General features: G+C 53.8%; 1 long non-coding RNA gene across 1 annotated transcript; it reads right to left on the bottom strand.

Annotated features, from left to right (window-relative positions):
- Positions 1 to 10,704: 10,704 nt before the first annotated feature.
- On the bottom strand, positions 10,705 to 10,952 carry LOC125547995. Its single transcript, XR_007300861.1, has 2 exons — positions 10,897 to 10,952; positions 10,705 to 10,798 (listed from the first exon to the last, which is right to left on the bottom strand). It is a non-coding gene; the product is annotated as an uncharacterized LOC125547995 (long non-coding RNA).
- Between the last annotated feature and the right edge of the window lie 289 nt (positions 10,953 to 11,241).

Genomic DNA, 11,241 nt, shown 5'->3' with positions numbered 1-11,241 from the left:
TGCACCACCAGATTTGAGTCGCCATAGGATAGGATGCGCCGGATGCCGAATTCCTTGGCAAGCCGGAGGCCATGCACAAGGGCTTCGTACTCGGCGAGGTTTTTGCAGCCGGCGAAGTGGATCTGGAGCGCGTACTGAAGCCGGTCGCCCTTTGGAGAGGACAACACGATGCTGGCCCCTAGGCCGAGATGCATCTTGGAGCCGTCGAAGTGCATGCGCCAGTGCGTTGAGTCCAGCGACGGTGGCTGATACTGGGTCTCGGTCCAGTCGACAAGGAAGTCGGCCAAGGCTTGGGACTTGATCGTCGTGTGGGGCTCGTAGAGGATGTGTGGCCGGCTAGCTCGAGGGCCCACTTGGCGACCCGGCCAGAGGTGTCCCGGCACCCGATGATTTCGCCATGGGGGGTCGTGTTGACCACGGTAACAACGTGCTCTTGGAAGTCGGTGAAGTACATGCTTAACACATCTTCTTGTAGTGCGGATAGTTCCGCTTGGAGGCAGAGAGAACCTCGCTCAGGTAGTAGACCGGGCGCTGGATGGCTTGGATCTTGCCCTTCTCTGGTCGCTCAACCACCATTACCGTGCTGACCGACCATGAGGCTGCAGCAACCTAGAGCAGCAGTGGCTTCTTCTCGGACGGCACAGCTAGGACGGGTGCGGTGGAGAGCATGCGCATAAGGTCCCTGAAAGCTTCGTGCGCCTGGTCGTTCCATTCGAGCGGTGTCGTCTTCTTCATCAGCTGATACAGGGGCAAGGCCCGCTCGCCCAGCCAGCTAAGAAACCGCCTGACTGAGGCCAAGCAGCCAGTGAACTTCTGGACATCGCGCAGCCGAGCCGGCTTGCGCATGCTCTCAATGGCCTTGATCTTCTCCGGGTTTGCCTCAATGCCGCGCTCCGAGACGAGGAAGCCGAGTTGCTTTCCAGCCGGGACGCCGAAAACACACTTCTCCGGGTTGACCTTGACTTGGTATTCGCGCAGGTTAGTGAATGTTTCCTTTAGGTTGTCGAGGAGTGTGAGGTGCTTTTGTTGGATCACGGGTTCCGGCAAAACCCTCAAGGTTCGAACACTAGGGTGTGCGCGAAGGTTTTCTCCCTATCGATCCACGCCCTAGCTCTCTAAGATCTCGCGGACGAACTCGACGAACTCACAACACAGAAAGACACAAGATTTATACTAGTTCGGGCCACCGTTGTGGTGTAATACCCTACTGCAGTGTGGTGGTGGTGGCTTCCTCTTGGGCTGATGATGAACAGTACAAGGGGAAGAACAGCCTCCCGAGGTTGAGGTGTTCTTGTGCTTGGTGAACTTGTGTGGTGAGATGATCTTGGATCCGTCTCTAATCAGTTTGTTCGTGATGAGGACCATCCCCTCTATTGTGGTGGCTAGTTCTACTTATATAGGCCCTGCTCCTCTCCCCGAATATTGAGCGAGAAGGGAGCCAACAATGGCCAATTTGAAAGGGGACAACTAGTACAGCTTATCCTGACAAAAGTGGTCTTCGCCTGCCAAAGGCTCTGATGGTGACACCATCCTGGGCTCCATGGTGACCTCTGTCTTGCCGTCCTTCTGGTCTTGGTCTCATTGCACCAATATGGAAACCTTTGCTTCATGCCTCGGTACTCTGCGCCTGCGCTTGCCCCCTTGGCACCAAAGAGGAAGAAAGGACATTGTGCGCGCTGGTGCTCTCCTGGCGCCCGCCCGGGCTCGATCGTCATGCCTCATGTCACGAGGACCTCGCGAGGTTTGCCTTGCCTTGATCTCTCTGCCCCTCACGAGCTTGCCTGGCGAGGCCGCTCCTGAGGAGGTCTTGCATCGTCGGCCTCGCGAGGGTCTTGAATGTCTTGTCGATGAAGATGGGACGTACAGACCTGCCAGCCCGGCCACGCCGTGGGCCGCAGGCAGGCATGTCTGGGGACCCCCGTTCCTAGAACGACGATAGTAGCACCCGGGCCCAAGGCGCGCTCGGGCTTGGCGTCAAGGCGAAGCCAAGGGCCAAGCACGGAGCGCCGCGGGCCCCAAAAGCCTGCGGACTTGGTTGACTCGTGGCGGTTGATTGGACGTGGCGTCTCCGATTCCCCATGCTACCTCGGCAACTGCCCGAATTGACAAGTCCCTGCGACATGCAAGGAAAACCATCATTACCTCTGATCATGGGGGGCGCTGGTTGGCCTTCTCTTGCTATAAATGAGGAAGGGGGCGGAGCACCCATCCCCCACTTCTTCCCATTCTATCTGCTTCTCCCTCCTCTAGTCCACCACCGACTCCAATGGCGCTGTCGAAGAGGTTCTCCGCGGCAGAGAAAGGAAAGGCCCCTCGCGAGGGGCCGGCTCCCCGGTGCCCAAGCGGGGACGCGACCGTCCCCGCAAGCACACCACCACTCCCGCCGTGGCCTCCCGCTCCCGGTGTGGCACCGCTGCGCGTGGTGGGGGTCGCTCGAGTCACGGCAGCCCCATCGTTGAGGTGAGATGTGCCGTGGTTGCGCGGCCTCCCCGGCCACGCTTCCACTCGGTACAGGTGCTGCCGGAGTTCGTTTTCTGGTCGGTGGATCCGGTCGGTAACTGGCTTCAGCTTCCGCGCTTCTTTGTCGACGACCTGCCGGCCTCTGGTCCAGGAGGACGGCTGCAGCAGCAGGGCTTCCTGGGTCGCGGTTGAAGTCTCCGCCGTGGGCAACATGGCTCTGGCCCGCGGTTGGCAGACGTTCGCCCGCGCGCGCGGCCTGTGCAGGCGATGCACCCGCCATTTCAAGTATGATGGTGATGCGACCCTCTACGTGAGGGTGTTTGGGGAAGATGGTCACCGTGCCGGGTGCTGCCCCGAGATGAACAACGGCGAGGAGGCGTTCGGTCTCGGCGATGGCTGCAATGAGGGCGAGCCTGCCGGCCACGCCTCATCCAGCTACGGTGACTCTTCTCTTGGCAAAAGCTCCAGCAGCGGCGGCTACGACCAGCCGCCGCGCTTGCTTCGAAGGTGGTAGCGGGTCGTCTCATCGCCGCGCCTCCGTGAAGTGCGAGGAGGGATCCGTCTAAGCTCGGGACATCGCTGGAGGCCTGCCCCCGTGGTTCGCTGCAACACCGCTTTTGTTTTGTTCCTTTTTTCATTCCTGCATCAAAATGAAACCAGTATGGGCCCGGAGGGGCATGTATTGAACTGTGATCCCTCAATCATTATGATATGCTTGTTATTTCTGTGTCGTGTCATTATTTTGTGCGGAGATAACTTAGCGTGGCACATTCGGGGAAGCCTCTTCTTCACGAGGCACTTGTTTCCTCGTGACCGTCTTGGCTTAGTGGTTGTTCAGGAACTACAAAATAATTTGTTAGGAAGCTCGCTAGGAGACTTATCGTTCACCCGAGCCTTGACCCAGCGCTTCATATCGTGGTACCCGATGGGCACTGATTAGGAGAGATGTGTTGGTTTGTGGGCTCGAATGAGGGTGCTCCACAAGAAAGCAGACCGAAGGCAGAGAGAAAGACCAACATAGGAGGAAGAAACCCTCGCGAAGGCGCCTACCTAGCCCCCTCACGAGGTATACGAGAGAGAGAACACAAGCGGACTGGATTTGGAAAAGGAGGCAAAAGGCGACCGAACCAAATCATCAAGGGACACCAGAAGCAAGCTTGGATTAAGAGAAGGCAAGCCAACTACGGAAAGCAAATGAAAAGCCGCGTCCGGCACCTAGTCTAGGTTTCATGTCTTCTCACCAGCGCGGAGCTAAGTGCTGCCACTAGGCGTGGGAGGGAGCCCCCGAGGCCCGAGGGCAGCACTCCTGAGACTCCGGGGCGTGTACAGCCCCACTCATTATTACGTGAGAGTGTCACGGGCGGCAATTCTTCATAGGCGCCGGGCCTTCTTCACAGGCACGGGGCCTTGCTTCACAGGCACTGGCCCTTGCTTCATGGGTAGAACTTCCGGAGGTGCTGGATGTTCCAGGCGTTCTGGATGGGCACCCCGTCCTGCGTTTCCAGGCGCGCGGCGCCAGGCCTGGAGATATGGACAACCCTGAATGGGCCCTCCCACATGGGTGAGAGCTTGTGCAACCCTTCCCAGGAGAGGACCCGCCTCAGGACGAGGTCGCCTGCCTCGAGCGTCCTGGAGCGAATGTTGTGGCAGTGGTACCGCCGCAGCGCCTGCTGGTACCTTGCCGCCCTCAGTGCAGCTTCGCGGCGTCGTTCCTCCCCTAGTACGAGGTCCATCCCCCACATGGCGTCCTGCTGCGTTTCATCAAATGCCAGGACCAGTGCGGAGCGATGCTTGACCTCGTGAGGGAGGACCGCTTTGGCTTCGTAGACAAGGAAGAATGGGGTCTCGCCTGTCGGCTTAGTGGCAGTGGTGCGCATGGACCACAACACAGACTAGAGCTCATCGTGCCAGCCCCTGCCGCAGGCCTCGAGCTTCTTCTTGAAGGTCCTGGTCTTGAGGCCTCTCGGGACCTCCGTGTTGGCGCGTTCAGCCTGGCCATTGCTCCTGGGGTGCGCCGCTGAAGCATAGCAGATCTGCGTTCCAAGGTTAGCACGGTATGTTTTGAAGAGGTTACTGGTGAACTGTGAGCCGTTGTCGGTGATGATGCGGTTGGGGACCCCAAAATGGATCATGAGGCCCTTGATGAACTTAAGCACAGAACCAGCTGGGATGGTATTGGCGGCTTCCACATCCGTGCACTTGGTGAACTTGTCGATGGCGACATAGAGGTAGCGGTTACCCCCTGGCGCTCGAGGAATGGCCCAAGATATCCAGCTCCCAGATCATGAATGGCCATGTGAGCGGTATAATCTGGAGGCCCTGAGCTAGCTGATGGATCTGCTTGGCGTGGAACTAGCAAACTTCGCAGGACTTCACCAGCTCAGCTGCATCGTTGATCGCCGTGGGCCAGTAGAATCCACTGCGGAACACCTTGCCGACGAGAGTCCGTGACAAGCAGCGGTGTCCGCAGTCCCCGCCGTGTATGTCAATCAGCAACTCCTTCCTCTGGTCCCTGGAAATGCAACGCAACGAAACATCATTTGGTCACTTCCTGTACAACTCACCGTCCTCGATGCAGTATGCCGTGGCTTGCCGGACCACGCGCTCTGCGTCCTTTTCCTACTCCGGTAGCGCCGCTTGCATCAAATATTCCTTTAATTCCTTGGTCCAACATCCCTCTTGAGGCTCGAGCACCAAGAGCAAGCGAGCTCCTGAGGTTGGGCCACAAGCTGGGGCTCCTGTGGCAGGCGGTTGTGGGAGCTCCTCCCGAGGCCATGCCGTGCTTGAAAGTGGTGGCGTCGCTGACGGGTTGAAGAGCCGCTCCTCGAAGACGCCAGGCTCTTGGGGCTGCCGCTTGGATGCCCTCCTGGCGACGTCGTCGGCTTCCTTGTTGGTGCCACGGGGCACATGCTGCACCTCCAGGCCTAGGAACTACTTTTCTATCTTACGTACTTCTGCGAGGTACGCCTCCATGTGCTCGTCCTTTGGCTCGTACACTTTGTTGGAGAAGTTGATGAGGAGCTGTGAATCGCCCCTAACGGTGAGGTGCTTCACCCCTAGAGCAGTCGCGGCCTTTAGGCCAGCTATGAGGCTTTCGTATTCTGCGATGTTGTTAGAGACCTTCTCGCCCTGCTGAAAGTAGAGCTGCACAGCGTAGTAGAGCTTGTCCTGCGTGGGCGAGATGAGTACTGCTCCAGCCCCCGCGCCCTGGTGTGTGAAGGCACCATCGAAATACATGACCCATCCATCGGGCGCCTCACTTCCTGGCGAGGTGGACCGGTCCTCGCCTACTTCCAGCACTGGCGCATCCGTCCATTCCAACACAAAGTCAATGAGTGCAGCTCCCTTGATGACCCTGGTGGTGCTGAACTCCAACTAGAATGCCCGCAGCTTGATGTTCCACTCGCTGACTCTTCCGACCAAGTTGGGGCTCCTGAGCACCCTCTCCAACGGGTAGGCTGAGACAACCTTGATGGGGTGGCTATGGAAGTAGTGCCGCAACTTGTGCGAGGCCACCAGGAGCGCGAGCAGGAGCTTCTGAGGCATGAGATATCGTGCCCTCACGTACCTCAACACTGTGCATACGAAATACACCGGGTGCTTGAAGAGGACCAGCGTGTTGGTGTGGCCCGCTTCTTGTGAAAGCTGGGGTGCCTCATGAGCTGGCGGGACCCCTGGCGCCTAATCGCTTGTGGGAACCTCTACGGTGGCGTCCTGCCGAGCTTGGTCTTCTGTTGCTGCCGCTATGGGTCTTGCTGCGCCTTCTTGCGTCATCTCGGCTGGCGGTGTAGCTTGGTGCGGTGCGCTCTTGGCTTGGTGATCCTCCCGAACCAGCACTAGCGCAGCACTGGCGGAGTATAGAGTGGCGGCAAGATAAAGTAGTAGAGGCTTGAGAGGCGGTGGCGCAACCATCACCATAGGGGTGGTCAGGTATCTCTTGAGGTCTTGGAAGGCTCGGTCGGCCTCCGGAGTCCACTCGAATGAGCCCTTCTTCTTCATCAGCTTGAAGAAGGGTAAGGCGTGCTCTCCCATCTTGGAGATGAAGTGCCCCAACGCAGTCACCTGACCAGCCAGCTTCTGCATTTCCTTGAGGGTCTGCGGTGGGCTCATGTCCTCAGTGTCCTTGATCTTGTCCAGGTTCGCCTCTATCCCTCTGTGTGACACGAGGAATCCCAGTAGCTTGCCGGAAGGGACACCGAACACACACTTTTCGGGTTAAGTCGCAAGTTCACATGGCGCATGCTTTCGAAGGTCTCCTCCAGGTCTTGGATCAAGGTTGTCGCCTCCCGAGACTTCACCACAATGTCGTTGACATAGGTCTCCGTGTTCCTCCCAAGCTGTCGCCCTAAAGCGATGTGTATGAGCTGCTGAAAGGTCACACCCATGTTGCGCAGTCCGAAGGGCATACATGTGTAGCAGTACACACCACATGGGGTCAGGAAGGCCGTCTTCTCTACATCTTCCACCGCCATATTGATTTGGTGACACCCCGAGAACGCATCCAGGAAGCACAGTAGGTCGCACTTGGCTGTGGAGTCGACGATCTGGTCGATGCGCAGGAGAGGGAACGGATCTTGACGGCACGCCTTGTTGAGGTTGGTGAAGTCGACACACATTCGCTCCTTCCCGCCTTTCTTTGGCACCACGACTAGGTTCGCCAGCCATTCGGGGTACCTAACCTCACGAACGGCACCTGCCGCCTCCAACTTGCGAGTCTCTTAGATGATGAAGGCCCGCTTTTCCATGGACTGCCGCCTTGCTCGCTGCTTCATAGGACACACATTGGGGCACACCCTTAAGTGGTGCTGAATCACCTCTCTCGGGACCCCCACCAGCTGATTGGGCTCCCATGCGGATATGTCCTTGTTCGCGCACAAGAATTTCACCAATGCTTCCTCTTGGTTGGGGTTGAGGCCGGCACCTATGGTGAAGGTGGCTCCTGAGGAGCCGTCCTCGTCGACCGGCACCTGCTTGGTCTCTGCCTTGTCTTGGGTGAACAACTGCTTCTTCTTGGTTGGCGTGGCCTCCTTGGCCTCGGGAGCACCGGTGCCGATGGGCTGTGCCGCCGCAGCGGTCCAGAAGGCAAGTTTGAGCGCCATCACGGCCTCCTTGGTGTCCCCCTTGATGGTGAGGACACCTTTTCTTCCAGGCATTTTTACGAGGTTGTAGGCTGGATGAGTCGCCGCCACGAACTGGGCCAGAGCTGGGTACCCGAAGATGGCGTTGTACGGGAGGCCAATGCGGGCGATGTCGAAGTCGGCTAGCTCGGTGCGGTAGTTGCACTAAGAGAAATACACTTCCATGATGATACGTGTTTGTCACAGTAGGTCACTTTTTTGTCATGCATGTACATCCATGACGATTTTATGAGAGAATCAAGAAAGTCATACATGTGCTGTCGTAGAAGTGTTCCATGACATTACCAAAATTATCATCACGGAAGTGTCCACGTCCATGACGATAAATCGCGCGTCACAAAAGTGCTTTCGTCAAGGGTGACCGACACGTGGCATCCACCGTAACGGAACGCCGTTAAGCTATCGGGTCGGGTTTTGGATCCGATAACCCGTTAACAGCCCCGACCAATGGGGATTTTCCACATGTAAAATCATCATTGGCTAGAGGAAACACGTGTCGGCTCACCGTTGGGACAGATGTCATCCGCTCATTGGACCGAAGGCGCCTATGATACGGCAAAACGTGGCACGGCCCAACAGAGGCCCATTCCTGTGAAAAGGCCGGTCCGTTTGACTTGGTCAAAACGTGGCGGGCCGGCCCACGGAAAGCCTGTTAATGGCATGTTCGCATATAGCCCATTTACAGCCCGCTAACCCAGGGCCCGTTACGCCCTATCTGAATTAGGCCCAGTAGCGTCATCTGGGCCGTCCAATATGATTCAGCCCGTTTTAACTTCCAACCCATGTGTGGCCCATGACTTCTTTCGGCCCATATGAGGACCTTTGTAACTGATTAATGACCCGTGGTGAAGCTGGCCCGTAATAAACAGTGTATCACTTTATACCCATTAACGACCCGTTATTCAATTGGGTCGTTTCCAGCCTAAGTTATCTTTCGGCCTTCTCAGGGCCCATTGATTCTTGGGCTCATTTGCAGAATTTGGTTACATATGGCCCGTTACTGTCATTTTCTGCTTGTGGGCCAAATTCAGCCCGTCATTACAATCAGCCCATTTGCGGACCGTTAATACATTGGCCGTTTTCATGTCAAAAAAACCCATTGGGCTATTTTCATAGAGTTATCAAATATGGCCTATTAACAGCCCATTATGGTCCACGAATAGTACGGCCCATGATTGGCGAAATGATGATACGCCCCGTAGAAGGCCCATGGATCCTACGGCCTGTATGAGGCCCATGGATAGTACGGCCCATAGAAGGCCCATGGACCCTACGGCCCATAGAATGCCCATGGACCCTAAGGCCCGTATAGAAGGCCAATGGATCATACGGCCAGACAAAGGCCCATGGATCATACGGCCTGCAGGAGGCCCATGGTTACAACAGTCCGTGTGTTGCCATGATTATTTTGGCCTACCAAAAATAGGCTAATGTGGCCACTAGAAAAAAACAGAAAAAGAACTGCAGTGACTACAAGCAAACAACTAAACAAGACAATAAGGAAATAAATAAGCAAGCAATTAATGCTAGCCTATTACCGCTATTACACATATTACATCCACTGGGCATCAAAGTTCGCCACCAGTGCAAATATAGGGAACAAAGCAGCACATTACATACACTGGCCGTCAAAATTGGCCACCAGTGCATATAAACGCGGCATCAAAACAAGAGCATAGCTGAAACAACTTCAGAAGAGCTCAAGAAACGTTATCCTCGGTATCCACCATGCTGGCAATAAGCTTAGCAAGCTGATTAGCTTTGTCCTGTTTGGCGCTAAAATCCTCCAATGCATGCTATTGCACCAGAAAGTATGCATCTGAATGCTCCAGGGACTTCTGCAGTCCTTTCGCTTCTTGTTGCAGCACAGCTGATCGATGTCTTTCAGCTTGTAGTTGAGTCTCAAGAAATTGAACTGATTCAGACGGTGAGTTTGAATAGCCTTTGCAAGCGGTAGTGGCCAGTAACTTGAAGACTAAACCAAGACAGGACTTTGGGGTTAACTCGCTGTCTTCAAGATATTCTTCCTTAGCTGTTTTATCAGCTTTGTTGGAGACCAACAAGGATGTGTCACTATCATGAACCTTATCTGCATTACTTCCTTTACCATTGCTTAATAAGGCACTCTTCCCCAATATTCTGTCAGCATTCTAAAAGAAGAAACAAGCAGACACATAACAGTTTAGCATGTACTAGTATATGAAACTCATTTCGATGAACCAGTTCATTAGTAAGGTGGACAGGATTAAACTACCAAGTCTTCTATTGCCAAGTACTAGTACATAATAAAAGCATCAAACTAACATATATCTATGTCCTATGGTCACTGCATTGTCTTGCCAAATCAAAATAGAGACACGGTTCAAATCATATCAGTTCAAGACAAAGCAGAAGTGAAAGAATACAAAGCTTGGGAAACTACACGACACAATAAGATTTCAGATGGGTACCACGGGTCTACATGTACAACAACACTATTGGCTCTGTTGTGATGCTAGTAATGTGCATGATATGAAAGTCAACTGTATACACAATTGAAATTGAAATCAACAGAGCTATTGATAAGAGCAAACCTGTTAAAGAAACATGCGTGAACATACCTACTGTGCCATTGGAGTTTCGATTGGAACCTTCAATTTAAAAATAAGTTTGTTTGAGTAAATACAGTGATACAAGAGCAAAGCAATCATAGTTAAAAAAGACGCGCCTAAGCGAGCGTTTAAGCGCGCCTAGGCTCTAGGCGTTGGCAAAACGCATTGTGCATAACTACGCATAATCTGTGCATAAGCATGCGCTTTGGTCAGTAAAGCGCAAGGCGGTGGCAAAACGCACAATTAACGCCTAGTGCTTTTTTGAACTATGATAGCAATGGAATCTTAAATTGAACAGTTGTTCTTCAGGTTTAGGCACTTGTTCTACATGAACAGAGTACAATAAGACACAAGAATATAATACTTAAAAATAGAAAATGAGCTCATAGACCTTACCACATTCTTGGTTCAGGACCAGTACAGAACAAGGCGTTCCCAGTCATCGTCCAGTAAATGTGTCTCAGGAGAACGCAAGGTAATTTGATGAGTTTCTTTGCCAGTGAAGTACATTTTCGTCAGGTAATTCTGATACTACCACCAAGCATTCTTGTAGATAGCAGAGGTATTAGCACAGGTTACCTCATCCTGAGTTTCCAAATCGGTCCTTCTCTATAGAGAAAAAAGGGAAAATTTGCTGTATTATAACCATCATGGAGGTAGGATGTGTGGGACAAAGCAAAGTTATTGCCATGAATAACATTACTTACACATAACTCCTGGACAAACACCTGCAACTGGCATTTTCCTTCATCTTCAGTTTAATATTTCCAAGATGGGAAGATACGCACATACGATTTAACAACATCAAATGCGATAGTTGCTAAACTACGACTAGCTGGTTGTGCTTCCTCCACAGGAATAGGTGTACTAACTGGTGGAGTTTGCTTTCGCCGTGATAGTACTGGCCGTTTGGGCACTGGAGCTGCCATACTAACTGCTCTTGTTTGGGAGCTCTATGGTGGAGATGGTGCTGTGTCAACAGGAACAGGGTTACTATCGGCTGGGGTTGGGGTTAGATTGGGTGAAGCTGGTTCTCTGTCCATCACAGTAGT

The sequence above is a fragment of the Triticum urartu genome, chromosome 3 (assembly GCF_003073215.2).
Source record: "Triticum urartu cultivar G1812 chromosome 3, Tu2.1, whole genome shotgun sequence".
NCBI lineage: Eukaryota > Viridiplantae > Streptophyta > Magnoliopsida > Poales > Poaceae > Triticum > Triticum urartu.
The sequence above is the reverse complement of the archived record's forward strand: the minus strand, read 5'-3'. Positions and strand labels throughout refer to the sequence as shown.